Source organism: Trachurus japonicus, unplaced genomic scaffold, assembly GCF_045865225.1.
Source record: "Trachurus japonicus isolate A0001 unplaced genomic scaffold, Traja_1.0 AP030688.1".
In the NCBI taxonomy this organism is placed as follows: Eukaryota; Metazoa; Chordata; class Actinopteri; order Carangiformes; family Carangidae; genus Trachurus; species Trachurus japonicus.
Genome location: NW_028220821.1, coordinates 1 through 12727, shown reverse-complemented (window position 1 = coordinate 12727; position 12727 = coordinate 1). Strand labels below are relative to the sequence as shown.

The 12727-nt window shown below is 39.4% G+C and overlaps 1 long non-coding RNA gene across 1 annotated transcript; it reads right to left on the bottom strand.

Annotated features, from left to right (window-relative positions):
* Positions 1-3713: 3713 nt before the first annotated feature.
* Positions 3714-7891, bottom strand: LOC146960125 (uncharacterized). Its single transcript, XR_015035515.1, has 4 exons — positions 7735-7891; positions 7372-7564; positions 5420-5497; positions 3714-3789 (listed from the first exon to the last, which is right to left on the bottom strand). It is a non-coding gene; the product is annotated as an uncharacterized LOC146960125 (long non-coding RNA).
* Positions 7892-12727: the final 4836 nt, after the last annotated feature.

Genomic DNA, 12727 nt, shown 5'->3' with positions numbered 1-12727 from the left:
AGTGAGTCCTACCTGCATGATGGAGGATGATGGACTCTGTCTGGAGAGTTCAGTGTCAGCGGACTCAGCATCACATGGCTGTTCTTCTGCCTGAAATGATAAATCATCATTATTAAGCAACTAATCAACAAAACCAAAATCATTAGACCAAGTAATAAGCAAACAGTTAAAGGAGAACATAAATAATTTACATAAATATCAACATCTGTGAGTATCTGGCTCCAAGTCATATTTTTTCCACATAAGTTGAACTTGGTTCTAGCCAATGTGACGTTTGTGTGTAGCCTGTTATAATACTGCAGTGATTGTTACAGCTGAAAACAAGTGAATATCAAGTGTTACAGGGTTGGATTGACCTGTGATAGAAGTGATGTGAACTATAGAAAGCAAACGTAGCCCAGTGTTATAGGCTCTATGTAATATATGGTGTGTTGTTGACATTGTGAATCAAAGAGTAATATCAGTATCAGTAAATGTGGAGATTATCTCTCAGCTACGGTGGTCCCCACAAATAAAGAAACACCAGACAAGTGTATAAGATAGCAGTCACAGTAATGACTGGTTGGTCCCAACTGAATCAGCTACGATGGTCCCCCAAATAAAGAAACACCAAACAAGTGTGTAACATAGTAGTCATAGTAATGACTGGTTGGTCCCAACTGAATCAGCTACGGTGGTCCCCCCAAATAAAGAAACACCAGACAAGTGTGTAACATAGTAGTCATAGTAATGACTGGTTGGTCCCAACTGAATCAGGAAACCAGACTGTGCTTAGCAGCATGTGTAAAACCAATGTTGCACTGATCTAAACTCAACCAAACAGTGTGCACAAGAGCAAAGTTGTACATATTTGACTAAAAATGAAACACAAAACACAATAAAGTGAGTCCTACCTGCATGATGGAGGATGATGGACTCTGTCTGGAGAGTTCAGTGTCAGCGGACTCAGCATCACATGACTGTTCTGCCTGAAATGATAAATCATCATTATTAAGCAACTAATCAACAAAACCAAAATCATTAGACCAAATAATAAGCAACAGTTAAAGGAGAACATAAATAATTTACATAAATATCAACATCTGTGAGTATCTGGCTCCAAGTCATATTTTTTCCACATAAGTTGAACTTGGTTCTAGCCAATGTGACGTTTGTGTAGCCTGTTTTAATACTGCAGTGATTGTTACAGCTGAAAACAAGTGAATATCAAGTGTTACAGGGTTGGATTGACCTGTGATAGAAGTGATGTGAACTATAGAAAGCAAACGTAGCCCAGTGTTATAGGCTCTATGTAATATATGGTGTGTTGTTGACATTGTGAATCAAAGAGTAATATCAGGATCAGTAAATGTGGAGATTATCTCTCAGCTACGGTGGTCCCCACAAATGAAGAAACACCAGACAAGTGTATAAGATAGCAGTCACAGTAATGACTGGTTGGTCCCAACTGAATCAGCTACGATGGTCCCCCCAAATAAAGAAACACCAAACAAGTGTGTAACATAGTAGTCATAGTAATGACTGGTTGGTCCCAACTGAATCAGGAAACCAGACTGTGCTTAGCAGCATGTGTAAAACCAATGTTGCACTGATCTAAACTCAACCAAACAGTGTGCACAAGAGCAAAGTTGTACATATTTGACTAAAAATGAAACACAAAACACAATAAAGTGAGTCCTACCTGCATGATGGAGGATGATGGACTCTGTCTGGAGAGTTCAGTGTCAGCGGACTCAGCATCACATGGCTGTTCTTCTGCCTGAAATGATAAATCATCATTATTAAGCAACTAATCAACAAAACCAAAATCATTAGACCAAATAATAAGCAACAGTTAAAGGAGAACATAAATAATTTACATAAATATCAACATCTGTGAGTATCTGGCTCCAAGTCATATTTTTTCCACATAAGTTGAACTTGGTTCTAGCCAATGTGACGTTTGTGTGTAGCCTGTTTTAATACTGCAGTGATTGTTACAGCTGAAAACAAGTGAATATCAAGTGTTACAGGGTTGGATTGACCTGTGATAGAAGAAGTGATGTGAACTATAGAAAGCAAACGTAGCCCAGTGTTATAGGCTCTATGTAATATATGGTGTGTTGTTGACATTGTGAATCAAAGAGTAATATCAGTATCAGTAAATGTGGAGATTATCTCTCAGCTACGGTGGTCCCCACAAATAAAGAAACACCAGACAAGTGTATAAGATAGCAGTCACAGTAATGACTGGTTGGTCCCAACTGAATCAGCTACGATGGTCCCCCCAAATAAAGAAACACCAAACAAGTGTGTAACATAGTAGTCATAGTAATGACTGGTTGGTCCCAACTGAATCAGCTACGGTGGTCCCCCCAAATAAAGAAACACCAGACAAGTGTGTAACATAGTAGTCATAGTAATGACTGGTTGGTCCCAACTGAATCAGGAAACCAGACTGTGCTTAGCAGCATGTGTAAAACCAATGTTGCACTGATCTAAACTCAACCAAACAGTGTGCACAAGAGCAAAGTTGTACATATTTGACTAAAAATGAAACACAAAACACAATAAAGTGAGTCCTACCTGCATGATGGAGGATGATGGACTCTGTCTGGAGAGTTCAGTGTCAGCGGACTCAGCATCACATGGCTGTTCTTCTGCCTGAAATGATAAATCATCATTATTAAGCAACTAATCAACAAAACCAAAATCATTAGACCAAGTAATAAGCAACAGTTAAAGGAGAACATAAATAATTTACATAAATATCAACATCTGTGAGTATCTGGCTCCAAGTCATATTTTTTCCACATAAGTTGAACTTGGTTCTAGCCAATGTGTCGTTTGTGTGTAGCCTGTTATAATACTGCAGTGATTGTTACAGCTGAAAACAAGTGAATATCAAGTGTTACAGGGTTGGATTGACCTGTGATAGAAGTGATGTGAACTATAGAAAGCAAACGTAGCCCAGTGTTATAGGCTCTATGTAATATATGGTGTGTTGTTGACATTGTGAATCAAAGAGTAATATCAGTATCAGTAAATGTGGAGATTATCTCTCAGCTACGGTGGTCCCCACAAATGAAGAAACACCAGACAAGTGTATAAGATAGCAGTCACAGTAATGACTGGTTGGTCCCAACTGAATCAGCTACGATGGTCCCCCCAAATAAAGAAACACCAAACAAGTGTGTAACATAGTAGTCATAGTAATGACTGGTTGGTCCCAACTGAATCAGCTACGGTGGTCCCCCCAAATAAAGAAACACCAAACAAGTGTGTAACATAGTAGTCATAGTAATGACTGGTTGGTCCCAACTGAATCAGCTACGATGGTCCCCCCAAATAAAGAAACACCAAACAAGTGTGTAACATAGTAGTCATAGTAATGACTGGTTGGTCCCAACTGAATCAGCTACGGTGGTCCCCCCAAATAAAGAAACACCAGACAAGTGTATAAGATAGCAGTCACAGTAATGACTGGTTGGTCCCAACTGAATCAGCTACGATGGTCCCCCCAAATAAAGAAACACCAGACAAGTGTGTAACATAGTAGTCATAGTAATGACTGGTTGGTCCCAACTGAATCAGGAAACTAGACTGTGCTTAGCAGCATGTGTAAAACCAATGTTGCACTGATCTAAACTCAACCAAAACAGTGTGCACAAGAGCACAGTTGTACATATTTGACTAAAAATGAAACACAAAACACAATAAAGTGAGTCCTACCTGCATGATGGAGGATGATGGACTCTGTCTGGAGAGTTCAGTGTCAGCGGACTCAGCATCACATGGCTGTTCTTCTGCCTGAAATGATAAATCATCATTATTAAGCAACTAATCAACAAAACCAAAATCATTAGACCAAATAATAAGCAACAGTTAAAGGAGAACATAAATAATTTACATAAATATCAACATCTGTGAGTATCTGGCTCCAAGTCATATTTTTTCCACATAAGTTGAACTTGGTTCTAGCCAATGTGACGTTTGTGTAGCCTGTTTTAAATACTGCAGTGATTGTTACAGCTGAAAACAAGTGAATATCAAGTGTTACAGGGTTGGATTGACCTGTAATAGAAGTGATGTGAACTATAGAAAGCAAACGTAGCCCAGTGTTATAGGCTCTATGTAATATATGGTGTGTTGTTGACATTGTGAATCAAAGAGTAATATCAGTATCAGTAAATGTGGAGATTATCTCTCAGCTACGGTGGTCCCCACAAATAAAGAAACACCAGACAAGTGTATAGGGTTGTACGGTTATACCGGTACTAGAGTGGTACCGGGGTACTAACGCATTTAAAACGGTACCATACTGCGTTTAGATGGGACCGGTACTTTCATTTTGCGCCGCCGCCGGCGGTGACGTCGCCACATGAAGTCGCCGCATTGTAATTTGAGCCGCAGCGAGCGAGTGAGCAGTCACAAACGAAGCAAGGTGCTTTTTTAAATTACCGTTACAGCGCCACCTGTCCATGTGCCTGTGTTGTTGTGTGTGTCTGTGTGTGTGTGCGCGCGCTGCGCGCGAGAGAGACTGCCGCCACAGACTCGTTAATTAATGCAAACACTGCTGGTTAATAAGTTTCGTTTTTACCGCGCACCACCACTGGCATGCATGGTCTCCCTCTCTCTCTCTCTCTCTCTCTCTCTCTCTCTGTGAGTGAGTGAACACAGCGAAGGAGCGCTACGCAGAGATGAATTAACGGAACGATATTGCGTTGGTGATGGGGGGGGGGGGGGGCGTTCATTTTCATGTTTGAGTAACATGGAAGTTTGTTTTCATTATATAAACTACTGATAACAATTTCTCCCAAAAATTACAACTGGTCAAAATAACAAAAAAGGATGCAGTGTTTTCAGACCTCATGCAAAGAAAACAAGTTGATATTCACACCACTAATGTTTCAATTTAGGAAGAGTTTATTAATATAGATGGAATTTTAATCCTGCAGCAGCAGTGACTGTTTACTGATTAACTGATTATTTACTGATGCATAGGTTATAGTTCTAAGATTTTCTATTAAAATAAAGCCAATAATGACATTTTTTGTGTTCTCTTTTTATTTGGAAAAGTACCGAAAAGTATCGAAAAGTATCGAAAAACATGTTGGTACCGATACCGGTACCAAAATGTTGGTATCGTGGACAACACTACAAGTGTATAAGATAGCAGTCACAGTAATGACTGGTTGGTCCCAACTGAATCAGCTACGATGGTCCCCCCAAATAAAGAAACACCAAACAAAGTGTGTAACATAGTAGTCATAGTAATGACTGGTTGGTCCCAACTGAATCAGGAAACTAGACTGTGCTTAGCAGCATGTGTAAAACCAATGTTGCACTGATCTAAACTCAACCAAACAGTGTGCACAAGAGCAAAGTTGTACATATTTGACTAAAAATGAAACACAAAACACAATAAAGTGAGTCCTACCTGCATGATGGAGGATGATGGACTCTGTCTGGAGAGTTCAGTGTCAGCGGACTCAGCATCACATGGCTGTTCTTCTGCCTGAAATGATAAATCATCATTATTAAGCAACTAATCAACAAAACCAAAATCATTAGACCAAATAATAAGCAACAGTTAAAGGAGAACATAAATAATTTACATAAATATCAACGTCTGTGAGTATCTGGCTCCAAGTCATATTTTTTCCACATAAGTTGAACTTGGTTCTAGCCAATGTGACGTTTGTGTAGCCTGTTTTAAAGGGGACCTATTATGCTCCTTTTTGCACCAACTAAAATAGTTCCTGGGTGTCTTAAAGACATGTCTGTGACGTGCTTCGGTCAAAATACCCCAAAGATCAAACATCACAGCATTCTCAAAAACAGGGCTCTGCAAAACGGTCTGTTTCAGTGGCCCCTCCCTTTAAATGCAAATGAACCACTCCCTCAGCATTGCGTTACCATGACGATGTCTACTACTAGTACCTATACTGATTTGGCCAAAATGTAGTATGCAAACAAAAGCTAAATCTGCAGTAGGCAAATTGCCAGATCTCCAGTCTGCATCTGACCAGTCTACATTGTGTAATGAAATGTGCCCATGACCTAGTCTCACCCTAACCAAAGATGGTATAGAGTCTTTGCCATGTAGGCTACTGTAACCATACATGAAATATAAAAATGCAAAAATAAATATATAAAATAAATTAAAAATATATGCAGAATGGTCAGTTCATTGTAAAACAGTTATTTATTGATGTAAATGTGGTGATTTGTGCACATAGACTACAGCAGCACTGCTCCTCTCCTCCTCCTTCTCACAGCTTCACTTTTCATTCAAACTGATTCAACTGCCACAAGATTTCATCAATGAGACCAACATTCTGCTAAATAGACTAACCACACGGCGGTAAACGTCTAAAAAACCTGCGGGTATGTTTATTAGCGATGGTTTTCTCTACCGCGGTGAGCACGGACGCCTGCCCGGCCAAGGAGGCCTGCAGACGGGCTCTGCCTGTGTGAGGAGCCGCTGCAGCTCCAGAGCTCCGGTGCTCCAGCGGTCCAGCGTTACGTCGGTCCGACGAACAACGTCGCCCCGGCGGTACGTCGCTCCTCACACAGGTACAGCTTCACTTACATGAAACGTCGGCGTAAACTTCTAAATAAAACTTAGTAAAGTGACGCTACAGCGCTAAAACATGCAGGGAAGAAGCAGGAAGTAGTCCGCTCCGCTCTCAGCTGTGACACCAGGCACAACAGAGCAGCATGGGGGGAGGCGGGGCCGGCTGGAGCAGAGACCTCGGCATGACCATGTAGGGGAGTCCGGCACGCATCGACGTAGACGCGAGCTCATGTCAAAAAAAACTCAGCGCAACCGAGTGTAACAGGTGTGCAGAGAAATCCCAATTATCTAGCAGGGTTTACCTCCAAATGCATTAACCTCAGGATATGACACTTCCACGGCCTCTAGAACCATTATCCAACATTTTAAACATATATAAAAGTCTGAAAAGCTGGAAAAGCATAATAGGTCCCCTTTAATACTGCAGTGATTGTTACAGCTGAAAACAAGTGAATATCAAGTGTTACAGGGTTGGATTGACCTGTGATAGAAGTGATGTGAACTATAGAAAGCAAACGTAGCCCAGTGTTATAGGCTCTATGTAATATATGGTGTGTTGTTGACATTGTGAATCAAAGAGTAATATCAGTATCAGTAAATGTGGAGATTATCTCTCAGCTACGGTGGTCCCCACAAATGAAGAAACACCAGACAAGTGTATAAGATAGCAGTCACAGTAATGACTGGTTGGTACCCACAAATATATATTCGAAGAAACACATGTTAAAACTCAACAAACAAGTCACCACCTGACATTTCACCTCATTGTCTAATCTTCCTTCACTTCACACTGACCATCATGTATGACAAACCTGTTTCCTCCATGGCCAGTTCTTTCCCCCATAGTCATATGTCAATTCTTCTCCAGGCTGAATGTCCCTCAACGCAAAAAGACAGAGGTGTGGTTTGCCCTCTGTTATGACCCTCTTCATTTTGCAATTTGGTTTCCTGTGTTCATCATTGACGAGTCGTCCAAGACTGCCATCTTCTCGGGCTGCATCAATACTTGAGAATAAAAAAAGAATTACTAAACTTGATAAATATTAAATTACTTATTGTAATTTGCCATTACTCTTATTAGTATTGGCTATAAATACTAACTTATAAAGCATTTGATTATTATCATTTTTATGAAAAAAAAAGTGCAGAAATATAACATTCAATCAAAACCTTACCACCATGTCTTTTCTTTCCAGTAAAAGTCAAACATATAAACAGCACATTCTTTGTGATAGGTCCTCCTTCTTCTTTCTGATTCTTGACAATTTATTAACTCTCCTCTGTACTCCACCACAAAGTCCCCTTTTCCAAAATGGGCTTTGGCAAACACCCCTCGACCTATTGAAACACGTGTAACAAATAGAATTTTTTAATACCTTAAAACTTTCTCATGGTTAAGCTATTTTTTCATAAGAAATCAATAATTACATGAAAATATATAATTAATACATGCATAACAGCTCTTTTTTTAAAGGTGCATGAATTTCTGTCAGGATATGCAAAAAAACTATTAAAAGGGCTGTTAGAGGTTCATTTATTACCACCCTGTAGCCTGTCTGATCACTGTGTCATACCTTTTGTCACTTGAATGCTATGTCCAGCATTTAGGTTTTTAATAAACAATACAAACACTGTCAATTTCTTCACTTGCAGCTGACATGAAAACAATTTTAGCTCAGCAAATATCTAATAATTGCCATCCTGATGAAGGCATGTTAGGCCACCAGTCACAAATACTGAACTCAGATGGAAAAATTGGTAAAGTGCACCACATTAAATGGCTGCTGGATTCATACTTAAAGAGAGAGAGATATGTTATTTATTCTACACAAATGAGGTCATTTAACATGCATTTGGCACATGGCATTTTGGACCTTAAATGTATATTATAAACACACACAGTACCTTTATAGGAGTTAATGTATTGTACTTTCTAATTCTGCTGTCTTGTCCAGTGCATGGACAGCATGCTCTAGCTGCATCCTCTATTGGCGGTTTCCTCCTGCGTCTCCGTGCAGCCATTGAAAATTCCTATAATGAAATACAGAACTATTATTATATTACAATATATATCCACATAGATCTAACATTTGATAAAAATGTTGGGTTACAACCAAATCTAGACCACATGAAGTATGATTAGATAGCACTGTTATATGTTACTGCATTCATTTTAAACTCAAGTCAATTCAGTCAGAAATTGAACCACTCAATATTACCAAAGTAACATTGGCGAAAAAATTGCAAGATGACCTCAAACAACAACATCCCATCTCTACCCCACCAGACAATAGATAAGCCCAATAGAATATGTGCATATAATATATGATGAAATGCAAGCATATATGTTTGATAACAAATGTATAGCTCGAATTTAAGCTTGTTTATATACAAATATAGTTTATCCATATATGTGTTTACATTATATGTACAAATATTTCATGTATGGCAATCATTAACACAGCCCACATGCCATATTAAAATGCACTCTGTATTGGGTAAACTTAATGCTTTATGATTCAAAATATGAAGCAAACTGCGTTTTAATCAAGCCTGTGTCTGTTGCTGCTAGACAATCAGCAGACCTTAGCCTGGGACACACTGAAGGAGGGACATGAAACACGCGTGAGTCAGGTCAAACAGCTGTGGAGCCTCCTGCTTACACTAGCTGTGGATGCACAGTTGAACACAATTTTCAGTCTTTAAACAGCTGCATGTGTAGACTCTCTCTCTTCCTCTCTATCCTTCCCCCGATAGTCTGAACGAGAGGAAACTGAAGTCAAACTCAAAGTGTGAACAGAGGAGACTTGCAGTTCAAGTTCTGCGTGCACTGTGCCCCAGGCACGACGCTGAAGTTAGCCTCCGATTCGCCAGCCTCCGATTCGGCACTTAAGGGGAAAGTTAAGAGGAAATTGACGTAATGAGCAGAGCGACTGTTTGTACAATGATTGCCTGGTTTTTGTGACACTTCCTGCTGTAAAAACATTTTAGATATTTTAGGTTAGTCATTAATTGTGCCTGACACCCGCTATTGTATTTGTGAAACGTTTATTTTATTTGTGAAAATGCTAAGGGGAGGTTTCACCGTTTTTGTTTGATACCTGCAGACCTCATTAGACCTGGTCCAGATCAAAAACCACTTTGCCTAGACTTCTCAAAATCGGCCTAGATTATCCTACAGAGGCTAAACATTCATTCAGACACAGTTTCTGATCTGTGAAACCTTTATGCTATGTGTGAAAATGCAATAAAGGCACATTTCACTGTTTTTTCATCATTTAGCCTGCTTTAGACCTGGTCCAGATCAAAACCGCTTTGCCTAGACTTCTCTAGTCTGGCCTAGATTAATCTACAGGTAATGAAGATTCGTTCAGACACACTTTCTGATCTGTGAAACCTTCATTCTATGTGTGAAAATGCAATAAAAGCACATTTCACTGTTTTTTCATCATATAGACCGCATTAGACCTGGTCCAGATCAAACAGGCTTTGCCTAGACTTCTCAAATCTGGCTAGATTATCCTACAGAGGCTAAACATTCATTCAGAAACAGTTTCTGATCTGTGAAACCTTTATGCTATGTGTGAAAATGCAATAAAGGCACATTTCACTGTTTTTTTCATCATATAGACCGCATTAGACCTGGTCCAGATCAAAAAACCGCTTTGCCTAGACCTCTCAAATCCGGCCTCGATTAATCTACAGGTAATGAAGATTCGTTCAGACACACTTTCTGATCTGTGAAACCTTCATTCTATGTGTGAAAATGCAATAAAGGCACATTTCACTGTTTTTTCATCATATAGACTGATTTAGACCTGGTCCAGATACACAATCCGCTTTGCCTAAGCTTCTCAAATCTGGCCTAAGATTAATTTACAGGTAATGAAGATTCGTTCAGGACACAGTTTCTGATCTGTTGAGACCTTCATTCTATGTGTGAAAATGCAATAAAGGCACATTTTCACTGTTTTTTCATTCATAGAAACCGCATTTAGACCTGGTCCAGATCAAAAACCGCTTTGCCTAGACTTCTCAAATCTGGCCGAGATTAATCTACAGAGGATAAACATTCATTCAGACACCAGTTTCTGATCTGTGAGACCTTTAGGCTATGTGTGAAAATGCAATAGAAGGCACATTTCACTGTTCTTTTTCATTCTTTAGACTGCATTAGGACCTGGTCCACAGATCAAAATCCGCTTTGCCTAGACTTCTCAAATCTGGCCCCTAGATTCCATCTACAGAGGCTAAACATTCATTCAGACACAGTTTCTGATCTGTGAAACCTTCCATTCTATGTCGTGACAAATGCAACTAAAGGCCCACATTTTCACTGTTTTTTTCATCAATATAGACCGCATTAGACCTGAGTCCAGGTCTAAAAACGCTTTGCCTAGACCTTCTCAAATATGGCCTAGATTATCCTACAGAGGCTAAAACTTCATTCAGACCACAGTTCTCTGATCTGTGAAAAACTTATTCTTTTATTCTGTTTTAGAAAATGCAAAGAAGGGATTAAATTCACAAAACTGTCCACAAAACAAGACTTTAGCTGTATTCACACACCCATTATGATAGGCAATGAGGTTCAGGTGTCTTGGCCCAAGGACACTTTGACATAAGGACACAGATTGGAGGAATTGAGATTCGAAACCACCATCCTTCCGCGTTGAACGACCTGCTCTACCTCCTGAGCCACAGCCACTGTAAGTAAAGCTAAAAAAACACATCCAGCAGTATAAAAATAATTTTAGCTTCGATTTTTGGAGTTTAACAGTTTTTTTGTGTGCCTTTATTGCATTTTCTCACATAGCATAAAGGTTTCACAGATCAGAAACTGTGTCTGACTGCATCGTTTAGGCCTCTGTAGATTAATCTAGGCACAGAATTGAGAAGGTTTAGGCAAAGCCGGTTTTTGATTTGGACCAGGTCTACTGCGGTCTATATGATGAAAAAAAAAAAAAAAAACGTGAAATGTGCCTTTATTGTATTTTCACACATAGAATGAAGGTCTCACAGATCAGAAACTGTGTCTGAAACGAATCTTCATTAACTGTAGATTATTCTAGGCCAGATTTGAGAAGTCTAGGCAAAGCGTGTTTTTTATGATCTGGACCAGGTCTAATGCGGTCTATATGATGAAAAGAACAGTGAAATGTGCCTTTATTGCATTTTCACACAATAGAATAACAAGTTTTCACAGATCAGAAAGTGTGTCTGAACGAATCTTCATTACCTGTAGATTAAACTAGGCCCAGCCAGATTTGAGAAGTCTAGGCAAAGCGGTTTTTGACCTGGACCATGGTCTAATGGGCAGTCTATATGATGAACAAAAACAGTGAAATGTGCCCCTATGTTTGCATTTTCAAACATAGAGAATAAATGTTTCACAGATCAGAAAGTGTGTCTGAACGAATCTTCCATTAACTGTAGATTAATCTAGGCCAGTTATCGAGAAGTCTAGGCCAAAGCGTTGGTTTTTGATCTGGGGACCAGGTCTAATGCGCGTCTATATGATGAAAAAAACAGTGATGAAATGTGCCTTTATAGCATTGTTCACACATAGAATAAATGTTTCACAGATCCGGAAACCAGTGTCTGAATGATTGTTTAGCCTCTGTAGATTAATCTAGGCCAGATTTGAGAAGTCTAGGCGCAAAGCGGCTTTTTGATTCTGACCCAGGTCTAATGCGGTCTATATGATGAAAAAAAAACAGTTGACATATGTGCCTTTATTGCATTATCACACATAGGATAAATGTTTTCCAGATTAGAAACTGTGTTCTGAGATGGAAGTTTAGCCTCTATAGATTAATCTAGGCCATAAATTTTGAGGAAGTCTACGGACAAGCCGCCGGTGTGGTTTTTTGACCTGGACCAGGTCTATTGCGGTCTATATGATAAAAAAAAACAGTGAAATGTGCCTTCTATTGCATTTTCACCACATAGAATAACATGTTTCACAGATCAGAAAAGTGTGTCTGAACGAATCTTCATTACCCTGTTGATTATTCAAGGCCACGATTTTGAGAAGTCAAGGCAAAGCGGTTTTTGACCTGGACCAGGTTCTAATGCGGTCTATATGATGAAAAAAAAAAACAGTCCCCAAATTGAAATGTTGCCTTTACTTTGCATTTTCACACATAGAATGAAGGTTTCACAGAT